Below are 16,452 nucleotides of genomic sequence, written 5' to 3'. Positions count from 1 at the left end.
GAGAGAGTCGTGATCATTGCAGGCTGAGAGAGAGAGAGTCGTGATCAACTCAGTATACCACTGGAGGCTATATGAGTAAACAGCAAACTGTTCTCATAAAAGCAGGATGTTGGCAAACTGACAAACTGCTTCTGCTGCCCAGAAGGAATGCTGAGGGCAGTCACACCCCAAGCACAGTGTTTCTTGTGGTTAGGCACATCTGAAGCCTATTAGCAATAATGTGAACCTGTGATCAGTTAAGCAGCTGGCCAATCATTACCTCCTCCTCCCTGCTCTTTCTACCCAATAAATACAAAGAGCTGTAGAAGCTCAGGACTGCTGCCTTTGCTCACTAGAAGCAGGGAGCCCTCTTCTGCTTCCCCTGGCCCCTTCCTTTAAAATAGTTACTTTTGTTTTAAGTTTTCATTTCTGCTTTCGTCTCCCTTCAGTCAGTCCTGTAGTAACCATGGCAAACTGCGGCAAGTGGAACCCAAACAGTGACTATAGGGATAGATAGAGACTAGCAGAGACTAACAGAGACTAGTAGAGACTAGCAGAAACTTGCAGGGACAGACAGGGACAGATAGGGTCTTTTGGGACTTGAATGAGGAAGGTCTGCTGGAGCAGAGAAACTGAAACTTACCAGATGAATGAGAAACCCCGTCACGAGTCTGCAAGCAGCAATATAAGGAGACGATCAAACCGTGTGGGTGCCCTCAAGGTGTGTGCGACCATGGAACAGGAGACTGGAGGGACCCCTGGATCCCAACCATGGGCCTGGTTCCCCCGGTACAAACCATGAGCCAGTTGAATCTGAATGCAAAGACGGAACAAGAACCAACCAGAATCACACTGACATCAACCCCCATGACATAGGGACAGATCTTATTTAATTAATGCAAAAACAAAAAGGGAGAGATGTTGCAGGCTGAGAGAATGAGAGTCGTGATCAACTCAGTATACCACTGGAGGCTATATGAGTAAACAGCAAACTGTTCTCATAAAAGCAGGATGTTGGCAAATTGACAAACTGCGTCTGCTGCCCAGAAGAAATGCTGAGGGCAGTCACGCCCCAAGCGCAGTGTTTCTTGTGATTAGGCACATCTGAAGCCTGTTAGCAATAAGGTGAACCTGTGATCAATTAAGCAGCTGACCAATTGTTACCTCCTCCTCCCTGCTCTTTCTACCCAATAAATATGAAGGGCTGCAGAAGCTCAGGACTTCTGCCTTTGCTCACTAGAAACAGGGAGCCCTCTTCTTCCCCTGGCCCTTTCCTTTAAAATAGTTACTTTTGTTTTAAGTTTTCATTTCTGCGTTCGTCCCCCTTCATTCAGTCCCATAGTAACTGTGACAAACTGTGGCAATCAAGTATAATTCAGATTTTGGATATTGTGTTTTGAAGTTCTAAATTTCCATTATTTTCATTTATAACTTTTATTTCCCTGCTAAGATGTTCTGTCTTTCCATTTGTTTTAAGGATATTAGACCTTAGCTTGTAGATCACATTATCATAGCTGATTTGGAAGTCATTGTTTCATAATTTCAATATTTGAATTATCTTGCGATTGGCGTTCATCTTCAGACCATAGTTCCCACAGTCAGAGAGAAGGATTCACCTTCCTGAAAGTTTTAGGTATTTGTTATGCTCACCACACACTACTACTCAGCTGCTGTGAAGCTTCAAAACTAAGACACACCTGGAACCTGGGTAGAACAGAAAAATAAAATGAAACAAAAACCTGAGGATACTGTCTCTGTCCCATAAAGGTTCCCATTCCTGCTTCTCTGGTGAAAAAAATAAAAAGAGAGAGACAGATATTCTTTTGGAGGTATTTCTGTCCATGCTTAGTATATAGTTTTAGGATTTGACTGCACTTGAGACTGTATTATATAGAATAAAACAAAACAAAACAAAACAAAATGAAAACAGAAAATGTACCACTTGAGTTTTTAGTATTTTCAATTCTAATTTTCTTACCCAATCTACCTGCTACAATTTACTGTTGAGAGTCCTCAGATTGCTATCTACTGCATTCGATCTAGGCTTCTATTTGTATTTCTTGGGAGTGGAGGGATAACGTGCTTATTCAACCTTATTTAAACCCAAAACTCTACTATTTATTTTTTAAAATTAGTTTGGCCTTTATATTTCCATTTTCAAAATTCTTTACTCTTTTCTGATTATTTATTTGTCATAGCATTCATTTTCCCTTTATGTATGTGATTTAGCTTTGTCTCGCTAATGATTTCAATTAGAAGGTTATAGTTTGAGATTTTCAAATATGATATCCCTTGTTCTATTTGCTTTGACTCTTTTTTTGGAAAGCTTTCCTCAGATTTCTGGTTTCTTGATTTTCTACTTCTTATTTACTAAAATTTACTAACTAGGAATTTTGTGTTAGTGGACAAAATTTCATTATAGGGTAATTAGAAAATGAGTTGACAGTTCATTGGGGGAACTCCAAAATATAAATATGTGAAAATATTTTAAATCTTTCATTCTTCTTTTCAAGCGTGGAAGTGGAGTGGTGGTAAAATATGCTGATCTTCTGGGAGCTGGGTGGGAGAATGACTCTCAACACACCAGCATTCAGTGTGAAGACATCCTAGACTGTCACAGTCCCCTGGAATTCTCCCATGCAAATATCCCCTCTGTTTTCAGACACTGGCCTTTATTCCTGCCTTTTTTTAATGTTGTTTGTCCAGACTTTCTTTAGGTCAGTTTCTCCAGAGAGTAAACATTTGATCCAGGAGTGGGACATGGATAAAGAAGAGTTAACAACTTGGCCTTTTAAAGTAAGAGAGAGTTCAGGGACTCTGTCTGCTTTATATATTGTTTTCTAGCAATTCTTCTGTTTAATTATTGCCAACTTGAGTACCTTGTGTCTCCAAGTCCTAGGCACAATATCCATAAATGAATTTGCCCACTTGTCAATAGTATTCTTGTCAGGAGGCACTTCAGGTTGGGCTCTCTTTACCTTGATAAGTCAGTTATATCTCCCTATGTACCCACTTCTCCCAAATAAAAGTTTTTATGCTGCAATCTTATTTTCTATATTTGTCTATATGGATTTCTATGGTTTGAACATGTCCCCCAAAAGTTCATGTGCTGAAAACTTGATCCCCATTGCAGCAGTGCTGAGAGGTGGGACCTTTGGAAGGCAGAGCCCTCATGAACAGATAAATCCATTCACAAATGAATGGATTAATGAATTAATGGGTTACTAAGGGGGAATGGGTTAATTATCACAAGAGTGAGACTGTTATAAAAGGCCAGTTTTGCCATGTCTTGGGAGTCCCCTCACCATGTGATGCCCTGTGTCACATGGGGTCTCTGCAGTGTTCCACCAGCAAGAGGTCCTCACCAGATGTGGACCCAGCATCCAGACTACCCAGCATCCAGAACGATTGGACTACCCAGCATCCAGAACTATAAGAAATACATTTCTTTTCCTCATAAATTATCCTGTCTGTGATATTCTGTTATAGCAACAGAAAAAAGACTAAGATGTGAACTTAAAACTTTATTGTCATTCCTGTAATAGCATTTAGTGTATTCCTAGGAGAAAGAGGTGAGAAACAAGATTTTTAATTTTTAAAATAGAAGTTTAATGTATTGTTTTACTTAAATAAATTAGAGATCACTAAGAGCTGATTAAAGCCAAAAAATGCCTTGATCCTTAGTGTTAAAATTTACCTTTCCAAGTTGGATCATGCACTTAAGACAGTAATAACAAAACAGTGCTGCCACAGTTTTCTAAGTAGGTCCAAGAAGTAAATGAGTAAAAGACAAGTCCTTATATCTGATGCATTATTTTGGGTGACATGGTCCTGCAGGGACCTGTTGTAATTGATAAAAAGAAATAAATTATGTCTACAGAGAAGATTGCTGAAATTTGCATATCCTTTTTGTTTGAAGGATACATCAGTACTCAACCTGACCCACTGGACTTTATTTGAATAAGAACCTTGGCAGGGGCCCAGCCCAAGTAATTTATAGTCTAAGAGGGGTAATTTATATTACATCCAATATCTTCTACCTTATTCCATAAGAAGAATGACCTGGCCCTAAGAGAATCTCGACCAGGCAAGAACGGAATAAAAAGGGAGAGGAACTGATATGTAACACTCCAATAGTCATAATATATACGTGGATTAGGTGAGACTGAAATAGGGCATTATTAATGCATTTAGCTATTTTAGGAAACATATACCACCTCAAGTAATGCAAACAGTATGAGAGACCTTAATGGCAACTTCTGGTTAACTGTTCTGCTATTCTGTTAACATGTAAATAGAGTTGTTATGTGAGTTTTGGTGGTTTGAAGAAACATTTTACTTTCAGTCACCAAAATGGTACTGTTTGAAAGCTGTTCTCCCAGATTGATGACAGTGAAGGTCATGGGCTTCAGCAAGGGGATTAGCAAGTACAGCAATGATTGTCTCAGGTTTTCAGAACATTTACCACTGAGATAAAACCTTGGTTTTTATTTTCAAGGATATCCTGCAGTAGGCAAAGTAATGCAATTATTCTCAGAGGAAGTACACAGTGATAGAACAATGGGAACACTTAAAAGGTGCCCTTAACCATTTTCACATAAAGGGAAGGCTGAAAAGCCTCTGTTCATTCATTTATGATGTCATTATAAAATGCCTTGGAAACCAAGATTCATGAATGTAAATTGCTAGGGAAGCAATTGACATAATTAATGGAGGAGAAAACGTTCTTTTAAAAATGTTTTTACAACCAGAGCTTAGATATAGTGGTCTTTGAATTTGTGAATACTGGTATTCAAGTTTGGCTTGGAGATGTTTTTTTCTTTCTTGTGTATCCATTGGGCATAAAGGAGTATTAGACTTTGTACTCACCTTGTTATTTTAAAACAGTGCTATGTGTTTGACATCAGTGGTGCCTGAGCATTTATGAATTTTGATCAACACTTTTCTATGCACATTCTATTCCAGACGTTCCTTAATATTGTTAAAATAAATTTCCAAGCAAAATGACACAATTTAAGACATGTCAAACTTTTAAAAATTGTCGATTTATTTTATTTTGGATGTGCCCAGGCCTTTCTAATTTCATAGTTTATGGTGATTACAACAAAAATAACCACAGAGAAATACATCAAATTCTGTATGTCAATTCTATAGAGGCTTGATGGGATTTTATAGCAATGACTATAAAAAATAATCAGTTATAATTTTATTTCTATCTTAAATAATATTGAAAGGCACAGCCTTAAACAGTAGTTTCCCATTGTGATTCAACATATAATTAAAACTAAATAGGCTTTGTAATATACTTATCAATTTTTTTATTTTAAAACATTATAATTGGAAGATGTAATAATAGTCCCTACCTTATAAGGTTGTTACATTTCAATGAATTAGAGTTCATGCAAAACGCCTAAAATCATGCCTGAAACATAGTAAACATTCAATAAATTATATTTATTACACAATTAACAATAGAATTTACAGTTTGCCTGACAATTACAGTTAGAGTACGGTTTTATGCTCCACCATTAATCTTTTTGACAAATGTTCAACTTTCCTATATTTAGATTGAGCTCTTAATATTCATTTAAAACATCTAGGGTTATGTCTTTCATTTCAGTAAATACTTCCTAAACCTTCACAAATGTAGTGACTAATCTATACCCCAAATATTCTCTATAACCATGATCTGGTAGCTAGGCCACATAAATAAAACATAAAAATTACAGAAATTCGCCAATTAAACATGCCATAACTATATCTTAATAGCAGATGCTTTTTTCAATAAAATGTATATAGTGAATAATATTTTAAGATGGAGTTTCTCCTTAACGTTTAAAAAATATTCCTCCCCAGGTAAATGTTACACCAAAGGCAAATTTTGTTAATGTTCAATTCTCACACAGGAAAGTTTATAACAAATATCAACTGGCACAAAAACTGATTTAATGATTTATCTCCTCAAAAATCTACACACAAAAATTGAATGATTTATACTTCTCAGACTTCAGAGTCCAGGGTTCTGTACAAGTAACCATGTAACCTCAGTTATAAAAAAAAAATTTATTTGATGCTGCCAATGGGAAGGAATATAGCTGGCACAATAACAGGGGCTAACAGACATTTGCAAAATTCACAAACTCTTCTTTCAAGAAGTTATAGATCTAGGAGTCTCTTTAGGAAATAAAGTCCATTAGTATGGGGCAGGAGACAAATAAAACTGAGACACATTGGGCCCATTCTCTAGAACGAGGGTTTTGGCATGTTCAATGGGTTGTCAGGTAAAGTTTGAGTCCCTAGCAGAGAATCAGCTGTAAATCAGGAATGGAAGAAGAGCCCGTATTTACAAAGACTGAGAATGCATAGAAAACACCATGAATACATGTAAGAGACACATGGCAGATACACATGATTTGTTCTTAGGTCAGTGAGCCTAACTCTGAGTTTTGCTAATTCAGCTGATATTATTTCTTTTTCTTTCTTTGCAACCTCCGCCTCCCAGCTTCAAGCGATTCCCCCTGCCTTGGCCTCCCCAGTAGCTGGGACTACAGGTGCCCACCACCATGTCCAGCTAATTTTTTTGTATTTTTAATAGAGATGAGGTTTCATCATGTTAGCCAGGCTGGTCTCGAACAATCCGCCCGCCTTGGCCTCCCAAACTGCTGGGATTATAGGTGTGAGGCACCGCGCCCAGCCTTAGCTGACATTATTTCTACCACTACCTTAAATGAGGTTGGACTCCTAGTACATTACCTGACTCAGGCTCACCCAATTCCCCAGCTAATCCAGGCCACACTGCAAGTGAAGGTCTCTAATTTTCCAGCTACCTGGGGAAGGGATTGGTGGGTAGTAGTCTTTTAGAAGCAAAGCCTGGCAAAGCCTAAAGATTCAGGAAGATGCCTCACCAGAAAATTTCCAGTTTGGTTCCATGACATTGACTCCAGCATAATCCCATCAAAAGCTTTTGTCTTTTTCTACTGATTCTGCAACAAGGAATTTCAATTAATAACTTCCTTTAAATGACTTCACATTATCTTGTGCTGTGACACTGGACTTTAGAGAAGTTGATCTGATTCGCCAAATGGATCATGCTCTTTATACTAGCCTCAGTGACTGCATAAGAATGTGACTAGTAGGCCGGGCACAGTGGCTCGTGCCTGTAAACCCAGCACTTTGGGAGGCCGAGGTGGGTGGATCACCTGAGGTCAGGAGTTCGAGAGCAGCCTGACCAACATGGTGAAACCCCGTCTCTACTAAAAATACAAAATTAGCTGGGCATGGTGGCAGGCGCCTGTAATCCCAGTGACTCGGGAGGCTGAGGGAGGAGAATCGCTTGAACCCGGGAGGCGGAGGTTGCAGTGAGCCAAGATCACACCATTGCACTCCAGCCTGGGCAACAAGAGTGAAACTCCATCTCAAAAAAAAAAAAAGAATGTGACTAGTTCATTCATATGGGTTCAGCAATCTTTGAACTGCACTCTAGCTCCTTCAGAACTTTCATAATTGATTTATATTTAGTTAATGACAAGGTAAAAAGATTTGACTGAGTGAGCTTAGGAATGCTCTAGTATAAGTTCACCACATTGGCCAAGCTTTAATTTAGTTCCTCTCTCTTTATAGACTCTAGCCCCATCTTTTTTGGGAAAGCAAGTTATGCTGCCAAAAGTCCAACTTTCACAGGTCCTAAAATCTCCTTCTTCAGTGTATTTTTCTCAGGAGTTAATGCTTGTTTCACTGTTTCTCTAATGATCAATAAGGTATGCCATAACCAACTAAAGATTCAGAAATTATGCATTGATGCCAGAGTCCTCAAATCACCTGACATTTTTGATGGGTAAATCTGAGTTAACTGATTTTCTACCACATCCTTTTGGCAACCCCCCTTTTTTTTTTTTTTTTTTTTTTTAGGATTGCTTTCTATATTCCCGGTCTGGCTGCCTGCTTTATTCTATACCTAGCAGATGGGTCTCTTACCCTTATTCCCATAGAAGCCAACATTTGGACCAAAGGCAGATTTACCTAGAGGCTAATTGGTCTTAAAATCTTAAGTGGCTTCTCACCTAAAAGACCCCTGACAGAGGTGGGAGTTGTCAGGTGTTCTATATGGAGAAGGAACACTTGGCTATAATCAGGAAACATTTCCATGTAATCATGTCCAAAGAGATCTGAAGGGAAAGATCTGAATCTCCAAGGACCCCGTCATTTGTTGTGATTGCTTTCCCTATCTCAGTAAATATTCAAGTTTGTACCTAATTTTGTATTCTTATTCTTAAAGAAGCCCCCTACCCCTGCAACCCACCCCCAATAACAGCTTAAGCTTCAGTCCCTACAAAACTGGATCCATCTCTGCCTTTGGCATTGCCTGTTATTTTTGCAGCCTGCAGTGTTCCTGCCTTGTTAACTCACCAGGAGGTGGCAGGAGGATGCCTTTCTTCATGTTACTCAGTTCACACCTGGGGATACATTAGCTGTGCAACAACTTGCTCTGGTTGTCCACACTTGACCTCCAATCAGTTTTGTTTGGGACATGCTGCTGCATCTCCTGCTCCTTAATTGGCTCAGTTGTGACTTACATTATCTTGTTGCTGACTTTCCTTTTTTTTTCAGTTTCTTGTCTCAGCTTCCGGGACTGTTTAGGTTTTATCTCTTCCCTATAGAACACTCTTTGATGAGAAATGTTACAAGGGAACCCTGGTGACTCTCTTAATCTGTGAAACAATTAATTGGAATTCTGTGGAGCATTCCCTATAGAAACACCTTTCTATGTAAGAAGCTAGTTAGTTCTCCTGCCTCAACAATGTTCATATCTTTGGAATACAATCTACTTAAATATGCAGAGGCAGTCCCCCTTCTGTGCTCTAGTTCATTCTGAAAACTGAATCCTCTTACTGAATATTCTATAAAAAGACAAAAGCTGTCAAATTAGGTTAAAAAAACAAAATCGAGCAATATGCTGTTACAAGAAACTTGCTTCAGACCAAGTGATAAAGAACGGTTGAAAATAAAGGGAAAAGCCAAGAGATACCAGGCAAATGCAAAATTAAGAAAGGCAAAAATGTCAATATTTCATCAGAAAATCTTAGATATAAGCTCAAAAGTAAAAAGCAGTGTAAAGAGGGACTTTTACAATCATAATAGGCACAATTCATGTTGATATAGCAATTATAACACAATATACATCCTGAATATTTGGAAAGAAATTATATTGAAAATGTAAGGAGAGGTGAGAAAAATCAAACTATAGTATATAGTTAATAAAATTATTTCAAGATTAAAGGTCAAAATCAGGCAAGGAAGGTGAGAAAGTGAATAACAGTAGATAAATTATAATATGCAAATGTATACACAAATATATGCATGTATGTATATATATAATCTCTGCACACACACGTACATATATATATAATCAATCTTATGTCCATTTATGAAAAAATCATACATTTGCTTGAAAGCTGTACATTTAAAAAGTAGAGATTACATAGATCATATACTCTAATATCAAATAAAAAAAGCAACAATATAAATATGTGACCAAAAGGATTAACATCCTTCAATATTTATAGATTAGAGGCAGTCACTATATATATATAAAATACTATATATATAACTATATATATAAAATACTATATATATAACTATATATAAAAATTACTATATATATAACTATATATATATAAGCTACACTAAAAGGAAATGTGTAGCTTTAAATACTAAAGAATAAAGACAAAAATATAGAGAAATGCATACCTTATTTTAAGAAGTTAATAAAAAGAACAATAAAATAAACCAAAAGAAACCTAGAAGAAAGAATAGATTATGGTAAACATGAAGTAAATGGAAAGGAAAACAACATAGTAGAAATAACAAACTATGCAAGTCTGAAAAGACCAATAAAACAGAAAAGTTACCTTGAGACTGATTAAGAAGAGAGGTCACTTTAGGAGCCCAAGGTGGGCAGATCACGATATCAAGAGATGGAGACCATCCTGGCCAACATGGTGAAACCCTGTCTCTACTAAATATACAAAAATTAGCCAGGCGTGGTGGCACATGCCTGTAGTCTCAGCTACTCAGGAGGCTAAGGCAGGAGAATTGCTTGAACCCAGGAGTTGGAGGTTACAGTGAGCTGAGATCGCACCACTGCACTCCAGCCTGGCAACAGAGCGAGACTGAGACTCCATCTCAAAAAAAAAAAAAAAAGAAGAGAGATAAAAAACAAGATTAGGATTGAGAAAAGAAACAAAACTATAGATGTAAAAAATAGTTAATAATAAGAAACATTGCATGCAATATTATGAAAACAAATTTGAAAATGTAGGAAAATTTAGTAAAATTGACCTATGAAGAAATGGAAAAAATATTAATAGATATGTCAAAAATTATGAGATATGATATTTTTTAGATCTACCCTTTAAAAAGCACCAATACTGAATAAGCTCACAAAACAGATAATACAGAACAGATAATTTCACAATATTTAAATTATTCCTGGCCAGAGAGACTAAAAGATCCTTACTTTATTCATGAAGCCAGCATAATTCTGATGCCAGAACCTTGTAAACCAACCAATAAAAAAGTAAAACATAGCTACTTTTAAAGAAAGACACAAAATTGCCTAATAAAATATTAGAAAGTGAACCTAGTAATAATCCAAAATAAAAATATGTAGGGCTTATGTAAGTTTATTCATTATCATAATATGAATCAAGTAAATATATTAACAAAAATCTTATAATTTATAATTGTATCTATACATGGCTGAATATCATTTTATAAAATTTAGCAGGCATTCCCAATAAAAACTCTAAGTAAAATGGTTCATTCTCTAAGAGAGTTATTTAAACACAATATAGATCATTTTTACCACAAATGTGGTAAGCTACAAAATTATATTTAACAAATTTGGAGCTAGTCAAAGGTACATTCCAGAATTTCATTGCATTCTTTCCTTAGTAGTTTTGGTTTACTACGAAGTTTTACATAGCAGGAATAAGAGACCACAAATGTGCCTTTTTCTCATCTCTGTTACAGATTTTATTTTCTCACTAAAATTCTGAAATCGGTACTTTTACGTAGATTAAACTTCTTTCTCTTTGAGCTTTGAAGTATGATGTGAAAAATCACTGAAATTCAATTATTCATAGTTTTGTTGTTGTTGTTTGTTTATTTTGAGGAAAGAGATGGGACTGTCCTTTTTTCCCACTAGCTATTTTTAGCAATTGCTTTACCCATTTCTGTTGGGCCTTCAGAGACCAACTGATTTAGAGGTGGAATTTCCTATCATTCAGTTCTGTAATTATTATCTCAGACCAACACTGTGGCCCTGTGGGCAATTCAGTAAATAAATGAAAAGGGCCTAATAGTTGGGTGACACTGTGCCATGCTTAACACAATCTTACAGAAATAAGTCTGGTACAGGCAACATTTCATGAGGAATCTGCTTACTTCTCTGGCCAAAAATTTTTGCCCACATAGTTTAGTGTGATCCTTCGAATTCATTTTTCTTTGACAAAATTCCATGGAAGAATTTTTAGGATATCACACTTTATGGAGAATGTGAATCACTACATAATTATGATGTACTTAATAAGCATAATTAAAAACAACTTGCAAAAGACATATTAATTCTCACATGAAACATAAATTATTTGTCTTTAAGTTGGCAGTGAGGAGTTGGAGTTAGGTGTCGCTTTGAGAATGCTGGTCTTCAGCTTTGACCTGAATTCTCTGCTTGTGTTTCCTCAATTCTGCTGATCCTCTCTGGGGCCCCTCATTGTTACTGCTGCACACCAGTCTGTGCCAGAAGGTCAATTTTGTGTCAGGTCCCTTATAACAAAGGTCCCCAGTGGGGTGGTGTGGCTCACACCTGTAATCCCAGCACTTTAGGAGGCTGAGGCCAGCAGATCACTTGAGGCCAGGAGTTTGAGACCAGCCTGAGCAACATGGTAAAATCCTGTCTGTACTAAAAAGTTAGCCAGGCATGGTGGTGCACAACCTGTAATCCCAGCTACTTGGGAGGCTGAGGCACAAGAATTGCTTGAACCCGGGAGGTGGAGGTTTCAGTGAGCCGAGATCGTGCCACTGCACTCCAGTCTGGGTGACAGAGTGAGACCCTGTCTCAAAACAAAAAAAAAAAATCCCCAACCCCTGGACCATGAACCAGTACTGGTCCATGGCCTGTTAGGAAGTGGGCTGCACAGCAGGAGGTGAGGTGAGCAGTGGCAGGCAGGTGAGTGAGCAGTACCGCCTGAGTTCCGCCTCCTGTCAGATCAGGAGCAGCATTAGATTCTCATAGGATCAGGAACCCTATTGTGAGCTGTGCATGCAAGGGATCTAGGTTGTACACTCCTTATGAGAACCTAATGCCTGTCTCCCATCATCCCCAGATGGGACTGTCTAGTTGCAAGAAAACAAACTCAGGGCTCCCGCTGAATCTACATTATTGTGAGTTGTATCATTATTTTATTATATATTACAATATAATAATAATAGAAATAAAGTACACAATTAATGTTATGTGCTTGAATCATCCCAAAACCATCCCATCCCACTCCCAATCCCTGGTCCCTTGTGCCCAAAAGGTTGGGAACCATGCTCCTTATGATATTTAAAATTTTTTCAGTCTTGACAATCTATAATTAATTGATAATATTTCTTTTCTTTTTTCTTTCTTTCTTTCTTTCTTTTTCGAGACAGTCTCACTCTGTCATCCAGGCTGGAGTACAGTGGTGTCATCACACCTCACTGCAGCCTCCACCTCCCGGGTTTAAGAGATTCTCATGCCTCAGCCACCTGAGTAGTTGGGAATACTGGCGTGTGCCACCCATCCCTGGCTAATTTTTGTATCTTTGGTAGAGACAGGGTTTCACCATGTTGGATAGGCTGGTCTCAAACTCCTGGTCTCAAGTGATCCTCCAGCTTCAGATTCCCAAAGTACAGGCCTGAACCACTGTGCCTGCCGAGACCTTACAGATACTATCTCTAAGGACTATCTCCTCACCACCAAGTAGGTGCTGTAAATGCCACTTTCTAATTAGTATTTACTCCAATAATTCTTCATTGTTACCTGTTTCATTTGGACTCTGGCTAGCTGTAGCACCTCTGTTTTCTACTTTCTTCATTCTGCTTCTCTGTGTGTGCTGAGATGATTGTACATTGCCTGGTTGCATGCAGAAATTAATTGAAAATAAATTTCTCTTGAAGCAGAAACATGGACATCATATATGATTTTGCTAGGAAAAAAAATTCTGACCTAGCTTCTGAGGATATAGCCTGTTAAACAGCTAGGTGCTCAGACCCTTGTGATCCTTCTGGCCATTTCTCAGGTTACAAAGCTGTCTCTGGTGTTCTACTTTTGGTGAGGCCTAATGGCAAGGAACACTGCATGCTGTCACTAAAGATAAACACATAAGTGTAGTTAGGATTGCCTCTTTCAGCACCTTTTGACCTGGAAGATGGAGTAGAGGGGATATCTCTATCAGTGGCTATCCCTCTGTAACCTTGCCCATGTGATAGATTTGGGGGCACACAAAAGAAAGCAAAGGATGGAAGAAATTTGTCATGGCATCTCATGGGTTCCCTAAAGTACACCTCATTCTTCTCTAGGAGAGGAGAGGCTGCAATTTCTGTCACAGGACAGTACTCTAACAAAATATTCCCAATAGGAAGCATAGTTTTATGAAACCAACCATACGATATGCCCAGTTGGCTCACTCTATACTATATCTCAAGCAAGCACAAAATCAGAATGTAAACCAACAGCTACATCACCATGGAAAGACTGTTTACAGTAGTAATTATAAAGGCTTCTACAGTTTAAATCAATAATCTGGTAACTATCTGGAGTGTAGTCCATAAAAGCTGACTAAAATCAGATCCTTGAAGATATTTCCAGTACATCCTCTGGTTACAGTCTTATTAGAGGATTAAATTCACCACAAAAAGAGCCAATGCAAAGTCATAATTCAAGGCTGCAGACAAGCAGGGGGAATTCCAACTCCTTCTTACCAGCTCACTGTCCATGGGATTTAATCCTCCAGAGATACATGTTGGTACTTGCATTAGGGGAGTTGAGAGGCCCCTGACAAGCCACCTAACACTCATACCATGGTATTGGACACTGCCATTGTGCCCTAACCTGGGCCACTGTGGGATATTCTCATCCCTAACCTTCCCCACATCCATACCCAGACCTCCACAGTGGGTGAAGGCTGTTGGCGGAATGTGAGCCTCTTCTTACTAATGTGACCTGGAACAGCTACTGATGGAGGCTGGCAACAATCTGGGACAGAAATAAAAAAGGGAGGACGAGTAGACCCTGGGGCACCAGGGATGGGTGGCAGGTGGCCGATAATCACACATGGGAAGAACATGTGTGAGCTGACACTCCAAGCCCTGCCTTTTGCATATGTTTCATTGTCCCATTGGACTTTAATTACAAAACACAGATTCAAAGATGAAATTATTATAAATTTCAAGACGGCAACCACAGAGCATTAGACCCTAAGCATGAGGTCCTTCTTAGCATGAAGCCCTGTGTAACTGCACAGGTGGAACATCCTGACTGTAAAACACAGAAGGTTCTCATGATATGGGAGGCATTGCTGTGTAGATAAAACAGCCTTGCACTGGAATTACGAGGCTTTTGGTCTACTATTGACTTGACGACTGACCATGATGTCACTATACCTCTTTGAACTTCAGTTTCCTCATCTATAAAATGAAAAAATTTTCAAGTTCTTTTGCACTAAGTTTGAATCTCTAGGAGTGGGGTTTCAGAATCTGTGAAAACCTACTTAGGTCTCTAGGTTTTTGCTACCCAAAGTATGATGCATAAACAAGCAGCGTGAATATCACGTGGGAGTGTCTTAAAAATGCAGAATCCCAGGCCCCACACCCAGACCTACTGAGTCAGCATCTTCATTTTAACAAGATTGCCAGGTGATTTGAATGCACACGAAAGCTTGAGAATCACTGCCGTAGATGACTTTGATGATCTGTGAAACCATCAATATAGAATATTTCTATAAACGTTTTAATCTTGTGCAATAGCTAAACACCAATGGCAGTTAATGGTTAATGCCTACATTGGATTATTAGGTAAATTCGTCAAGGAGGGTCTTTGCTTTAAGTTATGTTTTGAGCCCTAAATGTGTATTTGTTTAAATTGTTTCATTCTCTTTTCATTACAGTCCTTAGTGACTCCTTGCTCAAAAAAATTGATTTAATTTTTCACTGTTATTAGGAAAGAGAGGAAGGGATCTTACATCAATATTTTCACCAACTGTTCATGGCAATTTAAACATCGGTCTTCCCTTAAACTTAAATAGGTGCATTTATTAAAACAATGATTACTATAATGACCTATGACAATTTTTTTCCAGCTACAGACTTTAGTTTCTCTTCAGTCTTTAGCTTTGATACCTATATTATGTTCCTAAAAGCAAAGTGATTGCATTAGATAAAATTTATTCTGAAGTTTTAGCCAATATCACCTTAGGTAAATACGGTAATTTCTCAAAACTAGTGATGAGTTTCAGACCTATTTTCCGCATTATGAATTTTTTACTCAGAACCAGTTCAGACTGCCAATGAAGACTGACTATAGAAACCTCTGTTCTCTATATGTTCTTCCTGGCAGAGCCTACATTATATATGTTTTCAGCACAAAAAATATCAGGAAGCCATTTAAGTTTTTCCCTTCATCCAATTTATGTCCCTTTAAAGAAAAAAAAACATATTTTGTAAGTAACATTGGTAAAAGGCATGAGATGATGTGTTTTCAGGCAGTGAGGTCTTGGAGTCTTAATTCTTAATTCTTCGATTTTGACACTGATTGGAGATTGAGATATTTCTCAAGATGGATGTAAGAGGAAGGACATGGAACAATTTGCTAAGTAGCATCACTCTGCATGAATTATTGGCTGATTCCAGGGAGTATGTTGGCAGGCTGGCTTACAATGGAATGGGCTTTGTTCTTTTTCCTTGGCTCATTTCTAAGTATCTGCTGGGGGCATTTTTAGATCTGCCATGTAGCAAACACAGCTCAGAATCCTTCAAAAATTTTAGAGTAAATTTTGCGGGTTGAACTGACACTTTTTTTTTAACTGCTCTCTCTCTCTCTCTCTTTACCTCAAATGTAGCTTACCATGTGTTGACCCAAAGTAGGGGAAGGGTTAGAGAGAGGGTCAAAAAGTCCCTCAACTACCACCTTCCATGTGAACCAAGAGGACATTGATGTGAGTAGGTAATTATCAATTATTGCACAAGTATGGCAGCTGTTCCTCTCCAGGGACTCTGCCCCTCCCTGAGCCTTCTCTGGCTGTGCCCACTCTTCATGGAATGAGGAACCCACAAGACCAGGTGGACATGGTCCATACAGAGTCCAAATCCCAGGTCCTCCTCTAGATCAGACTTTGGATACCTAGGAACCTAAAATTCCCACCCAGACTATCCCAAGCCCACCTCCAGAGT

General features: G+C 38.2%; 2 long non-coding RNA genes across 4 annotated transcripts in view; one reads left to right on the top strand and one right to left on the bottom strand.

The window, feature by feature from the left end:
• LOC107976851 (uncharacterized) overlaps window positions 1–16,452 on the top strand; it is a 425,817-nt gene that overhangs the window by 59,637 nt on the left and 349,728 nt on the right. The gene's annotated exons all lie outside the window — the stretch shown is intronic.
• Window positions 623–8,641, bottom strand: LOC134807674 (uncharacterized). The gene is made up of 5 exons (XR_010148736.1): window positions 8,386–8,641; window positions 6,885–6,962; window positions 5,343–5,401; window positions 3,677–3,820; window positions 623–792 (listed from the first exon to the last, which is right to left on the bottom strand). It is a non-coding gene; the product is annotated as an uncharacterized LOC134807674 (long non-coding RNA).

The sequence above is a fragment of the Pan troglodytes genome, chromosome 11 (assembly GCF_028858775.2).
Source record: "Pan troglodytes isolate AG18354 chromosome 11, NHGRI_mPanTro3-v2.0_pri, whole genome shotgun sequence".
NCBI lineage: Eukaryota > Metazoa > Chordata > Mammalia > Primates > Hominidae > Pan > Pan troglodytes.
This window is presented reverse-complemented; position numbering and strand designations above follow the sequence as displayed.